This window comes from Otolemur garnettii, unplaced genomic scaffold, assembly GCF_000181295.1.
Source record: "Otolemur garnettii isolate 467f Iridium unplaced genomic scaffold, OtoGar3 scaffold00132, whole genome shotgun sequence".
NCBI classification, from domain to species: domain Eukaryota; kingdom Metazoa; phylum Chordata; class Mammalia; order Primates; family Galagidae; genus Otolemur; species Otolemur garnettii.
This window is the reverse complement of record NW_003852527.1, coordinates 4449309-4464476: the sequence shown is the minus strand read 5'-3', so window position 1 is coordinate 4464476 and position 15168 is coordinate 4449309. Positions and strand designations below refer to the sequence as shown.

The 15168-nt window shown below is 43.6% G+C and overlaps 1 protein-coding gene across 1 annotated transcript in view; it reads left to right on the top strand.

The window, feature by feature from the left end:
* Positions 1-15168, top strand: part of KLHL32 (kelch like family member 32) — a 167051-nt gene continuing 151883 nt past the window's right edge. The window contains exon 1 of the mRNA XM_012810385.1: positions 1-329. The gene's annotated coding sequence lies outside the window, so the exon portion shown is untranslated. The remainder of the gene's footprint in view (positions 330-15168) is intronic.

Genomic DNA, 15168 nt, shown 5'->3' with positions numbered 1-15168 from the left:
GGCCGCCCCGGGAGGAGCGAGCCGGACGTGCCACCTGCAGTGCCGGCTGGTGCTTTTTATTTACTAGGGAACAGTTCCTCGCGGGAGAGTCCGGGAGCGCGCCGGCACTCGTGCACACACACGCGCGCGCACATACGCGCACACACGCGCACACACACACAGACACGCTGGCGCGCTGGCTTTTCACTACTGCATCTCCTAACTGGCGGAGCGAAGCGACTGCAGGTTCTCCAAACCTCAGCATCGTGGGGCCGAGCAGAGGCATTGTCATCAGGGCGAGCCCGGTGCCTGCGCTGCTGCCTCAGGTACCTACCCCAGCAGACCATCGGGTAAGCTCGCCTCTCTCCTTGTGACCTGTTCGGGTTTGGTGCCTGCAGCAGACCCGAGGGAGAGGGTAGTGGGAGACGGCTGGTGCGCCAGTGGGCGCGAGACCCGGAGTTAACATTTCAGGGGCATGCTGCCCCTGCAGCCTCTGCCAGTGTTGTCTAGCGGGAGCAATTAGTACTCCGGTTACTTATGCTTCCAGCCCAGGAGTTGCTGTCCCCTTCTTCCCTTCCCCCCAGCCCAATATGTGCTGTGTTCCTTGGTTGCCAAGGAGACTTGCTTAAACATCAGCCTTGGGACATCTATTGAAAAAACAGGTTTCTTAAATGATGCTGTTATTTATTTTGATTTTTAAAGTAACATAATACACCGAGGGCCTTGTGGTAATTTGGCATTCATTAATCTGTATTCAAGCGATGGTTTCATTCAATTTCAAGAAAAACCGTAATTGCACGATATGGTATGCTTTAAAAAGGATTCGTCAGATGAATTTTTCAACGGATTGTGTCTTGAATCATAAATTACTCTCATTTTGGAGATCTTATAAAGAAAGCTAATTTCAACTTAAATCCCTTTCCCCCTCTATTTGCAGTTCTATTTTGCAGTTTACTTAGGTGTGATTATCTTAAGCATTAAAAGTGGAAGATGATTTAATTGTGGTTCCCCGCAATTAAAGCATGATCTTCTGTTGTGAACTGGCCACAAAAGGAATACATATTTATGAATTCCTAATGTGACAAGACAACGATCGTGACATACACCTTAGAAAGCATTTCTATATCCATTGCACCACTATGTGCAGTTTTCTGCACCTCTGCCCATTTCTGGAAAGATTCTGCTTTCTTTCAAATGTCTTACTAATTTTTTTGAGATATATCTATATCTTTGTGTCTATGAAGGTAGATGGTGTGCTCAGTACTCCAGAGTTTAAGCTATTAGAAATTATATTAAATTGTAGGGTTTTTTTCTTTTCTTATGGACCTTCCTGGAATGCTGATGAGGCCCGGCAGAAGAGATCAGTGGTTCTATTTCACAGGTGCCCCTAGTACCTGGGCCTTCAGTTTTGTTTTGCAGCCTCAGGTAATTAGTGAGTAAACTTGTAATAAGATAGTTGAAGGCATCAGCAATTCAGTAATTTACACTGTGCACTTTAATACTTTAATACTTTTCATACTTTAATCAGAAACAAAAATGACGTAGTAAAAATCCACTGCCATTTAAAAGTTCATTTTGCTTTCTTTTGATTATTGTTCATCTTTGTTAAATGAGACAAGAAAATAAGTAAAATTCTTTACTTTAGATTTTAAACTGTGTCATATGTATTGCAATAATATGAGAAACAAGGAAACAAAATAATGGTAGGTAGAAGGGACTTACACAACTCATAGGGCTCTGGGAGATGATTCTGATGACAAATGTTGCATTGTAGTTTACAAAGGACTTTTCATATGCTTTTTTTTTTGAGACCTTGTTGCCTCAGCTAGCATGCAGTGGAGTCATCATAGTTCACTGCAACCTCAAACTCCCTGGCTCAAGTGATCCTTTTTCTTTAACCTCTCAAGTAGTTGGGGCTACAGGTACAAGCCACTTCATCTTGCTAATTAAAAAAAAAAACTTTTTTTTGGCTTGGCACCTGTAGCTCAGTGAGTAAGGGTGCCAGTCACATATACTGAGGCTGGCGGGTTTGAGCCTGGCCTGGGCCTGCTAAACAACAGTGACAATTCCAACCAAAAAATAGCCTGGTGTTGTGGCAGGCACCTAGTCCCAGCTACTTGGGAGGCTGAGGCAAAAGAAACGCTTAAGCACAAGAGCTTGAGGTTGCTGTGAGCTGTGACGCCATGGCACCTACTGAGGGTGACATTGTGAGACTGTGTCTCAAAAAAAAAATTTTTTTTTTTTTTTGAGATAAGGTCTTGCTGTATTGCCCAGGCTGGTCCTAAATGTCTGGTCTCAAACCCCACGCAGTACCCCAGAAGTGCATTAATGTACATAGTTACCATTCAATTAAAAAAAAAAAAATGTCTGGCCTAAAGCAGTCCTGCCTCTGTCTCCCAAAGTACTGAGATTACATGTGTGTACCGCCATGCCTGGCCTCAGGTGTACTTCTTTTTAAACCCTGATAAACAGCCTTGAGATGTCAAGATATAACCTGTTTAAAGCTGAGGAAGCCCAAAGTCACAGGGCAGTTCTGTGGGGAAGCCCTTTCTGGATCCAGGCATCTGGCACTTGCACACCCCTGCAAAGGGGGCAGTTCTGTTATAGCAGATTATTGTTACATAGACTCTAAAACATGCTAGTTTCTCAAGGAAAACAGAAATGTGTGGATTTTATTTTATGTGGAGTGTCTTTAATTTGAAAAACTTTAACGACCACATTAAAAATATATCAGGATCCTGTCTGGCTTTTGGCCTGCTAGTTTGCCATCCATAATTACTGAGGTCTCATCCAATTCTAAGCTATTATGCTCTACTAGAATACTGATGTGAAGAGATACATCCATCATTATAAGAGTGATCAAGAGTTTTCTGATTTTAATATTAATCTCATCTCTCAGAGATAAAGGAAGTTTCAAATCAAGGAGCATAAAGTGTTGCAAAGTGAGAATTTCTGAATCTGGCGAAACAAAAGCTTTCCTACTTTAAAAGTTATGTTCCTGGCTTAGGTTTTTTTCTTGGCATAGGGCTAAGAAGTATAGAAAAAGTCAGTTGGGTGCTTGCCACTGTGAGAGGAGGTAGAATTAAAAGTTGGATGGCAAGTGGAGCCTCCTGAGGCTTTCAATGAAAACTTCTTATTAAGGTGTTAGGTAATTAGTTCAAACCCACCACTGAATACTGCAAGCTGCAAAAGGAACAAAAACATAAGTGCATTAAAAAGGATCATAAAATTTCAGCACCCTGGCTTAGAAAATGCTATTTATGCCCCAAGTTGTAGTATCTTGTAATGAAGCAAATGCTTTTGGAGAAGCATTTGCTTTCTCAGTTTCTACTGGGGCAATAGAGGCCTCAGTGGACTTCAGTGAAGCAAGTGGTCAGAATGAAGTGTTATTTTATTTATGCTGTTTCTTTTGCGAATCTAAAGAGGTAGAGTTTCCCAGAAAGCCAAAAGATTTGAATAGCATTGCTCTTAATGGTTCTCATATTCCAAAATCACCCTCTGTAAGGATGTGTTAATAGTAAATACAGGCATTTCAGTCTTCATCTTATGAAAATGTGTTTCACCCCTAGTAAAGAGCTATGCAGGTGTCAGTAAATACTGTTGTAACAAGATGGGACCCCGCAGCTCATCCTGTAATCCGAGCACTCTGGGCGGCAGAGACAGAGCAGACGGATAACTTGAAGTCAAGAGTTTGAGACCAGCCTGAGCAAGAATGAGACCCCATCTCTAAAAATAGCCAGGCTTTGTGGCAGGTGCCTGTAGAACCAGGTACTCAGGAGGCTGAGGCAAGAGGATCACTGGAGTCTAAGAGTTTAAGGTTGCTGTGAGCTGTGATGTCAATGCACTCTACTAAGGGTGACAGAGTGAGACTCTGTGGCTCAGTGAGTAGGGCGCCAGCCCCATATACCGAGGGTGGCTTGTTCAAACCGCCCCTGCCAAACTGCAAGAAAAAAACAGCTGAGTGTTGTGGTGGGCGCCTGTAGTCTTGGCTGCTCGGGAGGCTGAGGCAAGAGAATCGCCTAAGCCCAAGAGCTGGAGGTTGCTGTGAGCTGTGACTCCAGGGCACTTGTCTCAAAAAAAAAAAAAAAAAATGTTGTAACAAAGTTCTGGCTGGGTGCTGTGGAGGTAGCATGTCTGCCCTGAAGAATTCAGAGCAAACAAACGTACCGTGTCTGGCAGCTCCACTTTCCTAGTCCTTTGCACACACATTATTTTCCATATTGTCTTCGTGCTCCTATATAGTAGGCACCTTAGTTTTATTTTGTGGATGAAATATCCGAGACTATGTGAAGTTAATCTGGACCAATGAGAGAAAATTTGAAACCACAGCTGCTCTTCTTACTTCATGGCCCTTCTTCCCTGACTGTTACCTACTGGAAGTTATGGTCAGGTTTGTAATTATGATTTCAAGGCAGTTATGTGTTCAGTGTTACAATAGAAATACATAGAAGCACAGACACGGGGAGAAATAAAAAATATTTTAATTATGACGAATAGGTCAGACCCCGTGGATGCGGCACATGAGTGTGGAGCTTGACAGCTGGGTCTGGTGATGTTGAGTGAAGATCCTTGTAGCTACTGAAAGTTTGGAGGCGCTGCCAGATAGGTGGAAATGTGAGTTGAGAGGGTGGTGCTGGTGATGACTGATATTGATGAGCTAATTGTAGCAGAAGAAATATGGTCTCTGAGATGAAGTACTGCAAGAAAATGAGACTGGGAGGGGATGGAGGCAGCCAGATTAAGGAAGGAGACCAGGAGAGGAATTGTAGCCACAGAAAGAGAACAATCTGGAGAATGTAGGACTGATTCTTATCAAAGACTCTGAACGTAAGGGTATTAACTTCTTCATACAGAAACTGGTACACAGTAAATACCCAGGAAATAATCATGATGTGCCTGCATTTTTAATGTCCAATGACTGGCAGATAATTTTTCTGTTATCACTTTTCTATGGAAAGAGCATACGTAGATATTTGTGTGAATTCAATAGGACTAGACAACATTCTTGGATGTTCAAGAATGGGAGAAGATTCTGGCAAATTAGATGATAAACAATGTAATCATTTTCTTCTAGTAGAGTCAAGAGGCTCTTGCAGGTAAGAGATCTTAATGTTGCACAAGCTTTTGATGAAGTCTTGTGTCTTGGGACAACTAAAGAGAAATGTGAGCTCTATGTTAGCCACTTGAAGTGCTATACTCAAATATAGACGCACCAGAAATGGGAGGCAGATTTAAGTAGATTTAAGTACTAGATCTGGAATGACCAAGTTAGAGAGCTTGCCTGTTAGCATGATGGGCACAGGTAACAGGTAGAGCAGGCATCCTCAAACTACAGCCCCTGGGCCACATGCGGCCCGGCGAGGACATTTATCCAGCCTGCCAAATGTTTTTGCTGCTGCTGCCTGTCCTGCTTAGCAGCCGACTCGTCCCAGGGCCCACAGTCCGGCCTGCCAACGGTCTGAGGGACAGTGAACTGGCCCCCTGTTTAAAAAGTTTAGAGACCCCTGAGCTAGAGTCTAGCGCTGGGAACATTTGGCATAACAGGAATTCACTTTAAAGTTGGAGGGATTTTAATTCCCGTCAAGTACAATGTAAACTAATATGATGATTTGAGACAGTATATCACAGATAAATTTGGCATATAGTAGAAAATATTATGAACAAATGATGTTTGTAAGGAGCCCACCTTATTAAACAGGGCTTTTGGTGACAGTGGGGATCAGTGTGGCTATGTCTCTGTGCAAGGCAGGGCCTTATTCTCCCTTTTCTCCTTACATGACTGGTTCTATTTTAGAATTTCTTCCAGTTTGCAGAGCAGAACTTCAGAATTGATACAAAACATTTTACATTTTACTTTCCCTCTTTGGGGGAATTATTAGACAGACTCATTTTGTTCACCTGGTCTTGGCATTTCCAGTTGGAGCCTTCATTTCCAAATCCTGAAGACAAGATCTTTTCCTAAGAGGCCCCGAGCAGGATGGAGTGCTCAACTGTCTTCATATTTCTTTTGTTCTTGTTTCATAGGCACATTGCCTTGCATTAATTCACTTAATTTAACTTGATTTAGACATATGGCACTATAAACTTTGGTGAGATTTTTTTAAAAAGGAACTATGTAGGAAAAAAAATCCTAGTTTTGCAAATTTGACTTGAAGTCAGATTAGTTCTGCATATGGCAAAAAACATTGAAAGCTGTAAATTTGTCTAAAATAGCTTTTCCCCTTGCAAGGTTGAAATCACCGACCTGATGATTTTTAAATGAAGAAGGAAAGTCTTTGGCAGTTTTCATGGACTCTTGACAACATTCTCCTACATGTTTATTTGAGGGATAATGTGTTCTACTTTCCATGCCAGATGAGCCAGTTCCAGTTACTTAGAGGCAGGGCTGGCCCCGCTTCCCCACCCAGGCGGTACAACTGCTTTGGCATCCAGGATATTGATGGAATAAGTAGTCCCATCCGGGCTGATTGCTTCAGTGAGAACATATTCGATGCTAATAGCACAGACAATAAGAGCAGTGGAGGAGGCATTTTGTAATTTTTTATGACAGAAGTTCTAGATTTTTAAATCATTACTTGGAAGCCCTAATATTTGTGATTTTTAGTTCCACAATTGAAATTACAAGGTAGCATGGCAGCCTTAGAGCCTGGATTTGAATACTAAATCTGATGCTTCCTGGCTTTGTGATTCCTAGTCCAGTTATAGATCCCTTAGAAGTTTCATTTTCCTCATCTGTAAAATGGGAATTCTATTACCTAGAGGGGAGGTGTGCACAGAAACATCTAGCACAATGCCTGGTGCATAATACAAGTCAGTACTTATTAATTCCTTTCCTTTGCCTCTTCTCTCCCTCCTGTCTTTTTGTGTTTTTGTCTTCCTCAGAATGATGGCAGAATCCATTTAAATTTCCTGCACCGTATAAAATGTCTTAATCGGGTGTGTCAGCCTGGGAGAGGAGGCGCTCTCAGTGATGCAGTGTGCTGCTTGGGCAGGTCACCCAGAGAGAGGGATGATATCTTGGGGTTCATGGTGTCTTTCCTCTCTGACAAGTCACCTCTCCCTCTTTTCTGTAGCCCTGGAGCACCAGCCTGGCTCCAGGGAAAAGGAGAAATGGTCAGTCTCTTTCCTCTTGCCCAGGCAGCTCTGCGCTCTATTCTAGGATCTCTTCAGGGGTCTGCATCTGCAGAAAGCACTGAACTGCCCCTGGTGTCCCCTGTGGAGTTAATAATAGCATCAAGTACCTGGCGGGTATGGAACTCCTAGCCTTTCTCCAAGGTCAATTTCAAGTTGCCTGCATCTTTCTAGACAAGTAGGGGTTTCCCTTCATGCTGAATTATGTAAATTTTATGAAAAGGTTAAAAGCTCACCAGGCTCAAAGAAAACACTCCTCAAATTCTCTTTCAAGTCAGCTAGGATTAAAATTTTCCTAAAGAGAATACTTTCTAGTTAAATGAATTTTGTTTACTTTTTTCTCTGTACCAGTCAGTACCTCACTCCTTCCTACTGTACCACCGACTCTTCACCCTCAAAACTATCAGGATAATTTTTCTGCATTTAAATCTCATTTGGGTCTTCAGTAACCTAGGACTATAGGTGAAGTTAGTATGTCTTGACTCTTTTCAGGGATCACTGCCGCGGCTCTGGGCTTAGGGGTAATGCAGACAGAGGTGAGAACTGCGAGAACCCACTGCTTGCTGACAAGGAACATTTATAGCAAGTTAGTCTGAGCAATAAATCTTAGGATCCCATGGACCAAACTAAGTCCTATTTTTATCATATAATGGATTACAAACCATATCCTTTAAAAAAGACTGTTTTTGTGCTAAGTGTGCTCTGCTTATACCTGGTATGTATTTTTTTCTTTCAGTGTTTTTAAAAATATATATTGTAATTTCATAATTCAGATATGTTTTTAGTAGTAACATTAGTTTAAATACCTAAAATAAGAAAGCTATAGGGAGTTGCTAATGATAAATTTGTGATCGTTAGTGAAGACGGAAAATCCTTTACTTATTTCTTTATGACTCAAGAAAAGGATACAATAAAAAATACTTTATAGTGAGAGTGGCGCCTGTGGCTCAAAAGGGTAGGGCACCGGCCCCATATGCCGGAGGTGGTGGGTTCAAACCCAGCCCTGGCCAAAACAAAACAAAACACACACAACTTTATAGTGGACACTAATTATGAGGATTCCAAGATGAAAACTGCAGGGCCCAAGATGACACTGATGCCAGGTATGCCTGTATCAGCTTCACACACCAGCAAAGTTATGAAATCATAGGACTAAGAAAAAAGCCTACTGTACATGTGAAGAACTGGCTTTATTCTCAGCCACTCCCCAAGTGACAGCAATGGTTATTATTTTGAGAATTTAGGTTCATAATTGAGGTAGATATCTGAGAGGAAGAGATTTATTTTGATAGAGTCTCTCTTTGACTTGCCTCCTCATCCACTGTGTTTGACATTCTTTTGAAAGGCTTTCTTTTTTTAAATGCTGCTCTCATGGTAGGCAGTGGTGTAGATACAATCAAATAACCCTTTGGCTGTGAAGAGAGTCTCTAGTCTCTCCCAGCTGGGGTCATTGAGCTGATTTGGCTGATTGGTGGTGGTGTTGTTTTGAGAATCCAAAGCCTTTTAAAGAACTATGGAATCCAAGTTTTTGTTTTTTTCTTCTATGAAAACATTAATTACCTACAATCTGACTTGGACATAGCTTATCTTCTTTAGCTTAGGGTCAAAGCTATTTATCATTTCTTGCAGGTATTTACTATCACCTGCAGATAGGGCTTCCTGATTGGCCAAATGTCACTTGAGAAACACAAGGCGTTTCTGCACAGCATTGAACTTAACTTTTTACTGAAATTCTAATTTGTGAATCTTTGAGTCATTTGCAAGTTTTGTTCCCCCAGTAAATTTCTGGTCTCTGATCTTGTAATCTTCTAGTAAGCTGTCAATTTTTAATTTCTGTATTTCATGTTGTTCTCTCAATGTCTCTCATCAGAGGTTTGCAATTAATATGATCTCATTACATTTTATTAATTGCTTTAACATTGAACATTAATGTATTCTGTTGATTTAATTGCCAACGGATTTGTGGATGTAGGTGGAATTCTTTGACCAGCATGTTTTCTCCTCATGGGCAAGGGTTTGGTGAGTATGCAATTAGGCAGGAAAAGTTAGTTACAAGGTTTAACATACTTTACTTCTAGACCCAGTGGGTCATAATGTTCCCAGATCCCTCTAACTATGTGCCTTGGATTTTGCAGTTTTCTTCGGGGGCACTGTATTTCTGGAGTTCTTGCTCTATATTGACCCCTTGTTGGAAATCTGTGTCGTGTGGTTGCCATCCATTCTTGACTCATGTGAAAATTTTTAGAGCCTCAGTCAGGAGCTGTGGTCATACTAGTCCTTTATTTGGTGGAAGGACAGAGGCAAGGATAGAAGAGGACCTCTTGCATCTCAGCATTAAGTGAGCCCTTCCTGTCAGTGGCCAACTATTGACCAAGATGTTCAGGAAGACTAGGAATCACTGCTCCCAAGAACTTTCTTAGGATTCGATGCCTTTCCTCTTTGTGTCTGGAGCCTCTTAAGTTTGACCTCAGAAATGACAGCCTTGTGAGAGTTTTAGGAGAGAGTTTTATTCCAAGGGCAACATAGTACCTATCAGCATCTCAGCCAGGACATAGGGTCATCTCTCAGGTGCCAGACACACGTCCCTCCATGGCCACTTTGGGGCTTCCTAAAGGAAATGCCAGAGCTAAGATGGTCTCTTTTTAAGGCTCCTCCTAGAGAGAGCAGTCCTGAAAATCCCTTACCGGTAAGGGGAACCTGGAGGTAGACACTATGAGTGGATTGGAAGCGCAGGGGCAGGTACAGTCAGATTCCTTGAGTTTCCACTCTGCAGGGAGGCTTGGAGTGACCTTGACTTCAAAACTCTGTGCCTGAGTCTCTTATATGAACTATGATAACATGAAGAATCTTACTTTTCTCACACCACTGTTTGTGAGAATAAAATTTAGATGCATCTGAAAAGTGCTATGTTTATATTGAGTGCTCTGTTACTGCTTTGGATTAGCCATTCTAGGAGGTTTGCAAAGAGGCTGATCCTCAGTGTGACATGGAGTTGTAAAAATACAGATTGCTACATCTTCTACACTCAACTGTGTTAGAAACGGCTCTGGTGCTGAGCTATCTGTGTTTTAAGAGACTCTCCGTGAGTGATTTTGATGATAGGTCTAATTTAGAAGCCATGGGGCTGAACACAGTGACCTGCTAACACTCTGTTTCCTACTCCCCCTCCCAGGGACCAGCTGTGCCACCTCAGCTTTCCTGTCTTTCACATTGAACATTAGCAAGTTAAATCAGTTCTGAGGTCACAGCTCTCCACATACTTAGTGGACGTTTAAATAATACGGGTGATTCTTTACTAACCTGGTGCCCCGTCTGGATAGAAGTCATAATGCGTGATTTACATCTTTCCTTCTGAAACCAAGGTGGTGATTTTCCACTCAGATTTGTGTACAACAAATTGGGTGGATGGCTGCGCAGAGTATCCTTACAGATCTTCATTTCTATCATCTGTATCGTGGTTAGAGTGATTAAAAAGGGACGTTCTGCTTAAGATAAAATCAGATGCTTTTTACTTTATATCTTTTTTAGATTTACAGTGTTGGGAGTGATTGTATGGCATTATATAAGCCAGCTGGAGAATACCATTTCTATTGTGGATGGAATCTCCTGAGTCATTGATTAAATGGTTGGTTGTGACCTGGTGCGGGAGAGTACAGATACAGCAGGATTTGGGGAGCAGAGATTGCTCCCCAAATTGTAGGGGAGATTGTAGTTTCTTCTTTATTGGAGGGATGGTTCAAAATGTGCTTTTTGAATATTAGGCATTTTGAGGAGATATGTAATTGTTAAGTACCAGTATATAGAAAAAAAGAAAAATAAACCTTGACGTTAGACAGTTTGTGAAAGTATAAATGAATTTCAGACATTTATAAAAATAATCAAGGTTACTCATGGTGAGAAGCTGCTTAATTGTAACTTTAAGAGACGTCATTTTGTAGGCCAGCTTGCTCTGATCTCCTTGTTCATTCCTGCCTTGGTCTTGCTGCCTCCTTTTCTGCCTTAGGACATGTGCACTGAGGATCCTGGGTCCTGCTGCCTGTAGGGCTCCTCCTCCTGTCTGCTCCTGGGCTCAAGACCTTCTGGCCTTCAGGTCCCTGCTCAAATGTCCCCTTCTCAGTGAAGAGACACCCACTGTGATCACCCTACATAAAAGTGCAAACTACTGCCACCTCTTCACTCTCAGTTTACCTTCTACTATTTTTTTCACAGCTCTTCTTAAACACAGCTTCACTGAGCAGAAATTTATATACCATAGAAGTCCACCCATTATACAGGTTAATAGTTTCTGGTAAATGTGCAGAATTGTGCCACTGTTACCACAATCTAGTTTTAGGACATTTCTATTACCCCAAAGTTTCCTCGTGCCAGTTTGCAGTTGTTCCCCACTCCCACTCCACCCCAGGCAACCCTGGTGCTTCTGCATCTGGGAGTTTGCCTTTTCTAGGTATTTGAATATTAGGATTTGGCCTTGGGTCACTTTGTGCTATGTAAATAGCACAGTGCTCAGCATGTGTGGTGGCATGGATGAAGGAGCTGCATATTTGTGTGAAATTCAAACATCACCATCTCACTTGTGCTTCTGACCTTATTTGCAGGTAGCTAGGGTGTCAGGACATGAGGAGGCTGGGCAGGAATGGGAAAGAGGTGTGGGGTGCTGCTGCTCCGTCTGTGTTTGTCTGTTGGGTGATGTTCCTGGGGCTCTAGGTGAGTCCCTCCACTGCCCCGAGCTACTTGGGGAGCTGAGCGGACTCCTCACGCATGTTCTATTTGTGAATGATTCCACTATTCTTCACTCAGTTACACAGGAGAACATGGATTCCGCCATTAAGCCCTCTCAGTGTTGTGCCCACTACCTCCTGTGCCTTCCTCTGCCCTCTGTCCTCTGTCCTCACAGCTGCCCTCTCTCGGGCCTTCAGCTTCCTGACGGTCACCCTGTGCCATTCTGCTGTCCCTTCCATCCTTTCCCGGGGGCTGTTGTTGGCAGTGTCTTTAGAAACTTGGCTTCCTCCTTCTCTCCTTTCTAAAGTCTCCCAGTGATTCTTTAAGACCTTCGGCCTAATTAGTCTCAGAAAGCATTTCCCCCTCCTGCCTTCTGATTCTTCCCAGTGTGAACTGTCTCTCTTTCTTGGACTCTATAAATAGCAAACTTTCAGGAAATACTGATACCTACACAACCTTTAGTGTCATATATGTCTAGTTCCTAAGCCTCCTTGTGAAGTACTGTTTATTTAAAACAAACAAAAAACCCTTAAAACTTGTAGGAGTTAACTCTTCGAAGGAATCCAGTAATTTATCTGTATATGTTTTCTCAAGGTGGGTATTCTTAAAATATTTCCTAAAATTTATCAAGATTTTCTCTGGCCACCAGCATAGAAAAGGAAAGTTGTAGGATAAATTCTACAGTGGGAACAAACCAGATATGTCTGGCTAAGGCTTACCAGCTTTAGGACCAGACTTCAGCTCCACTGAGTCCACTGTCCTGCCAGAGGGTCCTGGGGCCCCTGGCCAGGGCTGTCAGTGGTGGTGCTGGGGCAGAGCTAGGTCCACAGAAGGGCTTTCTCTTCTGGGCTATGCCACCTGCTCATGTGCTTCTGGTGTGCTCCAGATGTCAGGTCCATTCTCTGTGCTGTTGCTCCTGCTTCGGGCTGCTCTGCTGCCCCTTGGTGACCCGTGACCTTAGGCTGCCTTAAGACTATTGACCCCACGGCCAGTGGGCTTTGTCTGCTTGTAACCCCCCTTTCTTCCTGCAGTAGCAGCAAGGTGGGGTGGGGGTGATTGACGGAATGGCTTTGATGACAGCCCTAAAGTTGAATCCTGGCTCTTTTATATGCTAGTTATTTGGTCTTGGGTGAGTTACGTATTTCCTTGAACCCTCATGTTCTCTTCTGTATTGTGGGGACAGCTGTACCTACCTGGCAGTATGATCATGTGGCTCACGACCAATATTGGACATTCATCTCATTGTCCAGTTCCTCCACAGAGTCAGCGCCCAGGGAATTTTTGCTGTTGATTGTTATCTTTTTTTTTTTTTTTTTTTTTTTGGAGATAGAGCCTCAAGCTATCACCCTGGGTAGAGTGCTGTGACGTCACAGCTCACAGCAACCTCCAACTCCTGGGCTCAAGAGATTCTCTTGCCTCAGCCTCCCAAGTAGCTGGGACTACAGGTGCCCACCACAACACCCCGCTATTTTTTGTTTGTAGCCGTCATTGTTGTTTGGCGGGCCCAGGCTGGATGTGAACCTGCCAGCTCAGGTGTATGTGGTTGGCGCCTTAGCTGCTTGAGCCACAGGTGCCGAGCCTGATTGTTATCTGTAAGTGAGCTTGGAGGGCCCAGGGTGCTCCCCTTTCTTGGGGAGAGCAGGCACTTCTCCCTTTATCACCACTCTGATGTGGGGGAACCGTGAAAGTTGTCATCTTTTTGACTATTGTCTATGTTTTTCCAGTCCTTGGTCTCTCTTTGTTGAGATCCCATGCAGCAGAGAGAAAGTAGGACCCCACTTCTGATGCAGTGATCAATAGGAATTTATTAGGAATTTAATACACCTGCAGGTGCACCTACAGTGGGCTGTTGTTGGGGCCAACAAGCAGCCATGAATGGAGAATTCAAGGGGTTTATATACTTTAATCTTTGCTGAAGCAAGCAAGCTTGAACAGAAGCCGAAATATTGTGGTTGGCATAGCTCAGCACAATTTGGGTCACAAGGTAAGGGGTACATGCATTAGGGTGAGGGTACATATTGCCTCACGGGTCATAAGGTGCATTAACTCATGGATCACAAGATGGGGGTCACATAGTTCAGAGGGGTGCAAAGCGGGGGTACATAGTTCAACATAAGTTGAGAAAGTCTCCAAAGAACTTGGGACTTTCCACCAAGCACTTTTTCTTAGTAATCAACCCCTCCCTGCAGACTTCCTTAATTCTAGACTGCTTCTTGGACTCTACCTCCCCACCCTTATGGGGGCTGGGACTAAAAGGCTTAGAAGAGGTTTCCTTTTCAAGGGTAGGGGGCTTGTTCCCCACTGGTCTTAGTGGAGAATCAAGGGGGTCTAGCCATGACATCTTGATGCTGACAAACAGCTGTGACATGTGGGATGTACCCGACTCACTCGTGTGATCCACGTTCTCTTTCAGGGTGAAAGTTATAAAAGTGCTCTGTGCTGTTGTCGCTTCTTAAATATGTTGCCTTTGGTGTTTCTGCTTAGAAGAGCATTGCAGTTTTGTTATTACTGGTGTTCGAGGCTGTCAGGACATTCCCTTGGCACATGGTTGCTGGGCACTTGTCCAGTGTCAGGCAGAGTGCCCAGGTGCTGATGAGCCGGGTGAGGGAGACCGTCAGGGCCTTATCGTCTCCCAGCTGACACTCCAGTGCAGGCGATGGGCCCTCACCACGTGAGCTCACAAGGAAGGGTGAAATTACGATGGAAATAAATGCTGAGGATGGTGCTATGTAAAGTGTAAAGCAGGGAGTTTGACCTGCTCTAGGGCTGGTGAGGAAGCTGGTCCTGAGGAGGTGGGTTCCTACGGGGTTGAGAGACGTCTGGAGTTAAAAAGGTGAAAGGGAGGCAGTGGAGAGAATGTTTCAAGTAAAAGGGAGAAAAAAATCCATGCAGAGGCTGGAGGAAACAGAGCAACAGCAAAGTATTGTGGGGTGCAATAAAGCCAGGGGCAGTGCGGGGGAAAATGGTGCTGGGGGCAGGGAAGGACCACACCTGGCCTGTAAGGATACCAGTTTTATCCTAAGAACATGGGAAGGATCGTAATCAGGAAGTAACAGGGAAGGCTGATAATGGCTCCTGATGGCAGGAGAGCACTAATCAGTGTGGGAGGCACTGGCGTTCAGTGCTCTGGCTCAGATCAGAGATGATGGTCGGATCTTACCCTAGACAGATGGGCAGAGAAGAGGAGAGAAACTGACTATTTAAGGACGATTTACGAGGTAAAATTTTACATGTGTGGGGTGGTGCTGTCATTCCACACAACTGCAGGGGAGCAGGTACTGATGCATCCAACTGCCTGAGTGGAAATAGTGTCCACACAACCCCACGTACCATTTCCTA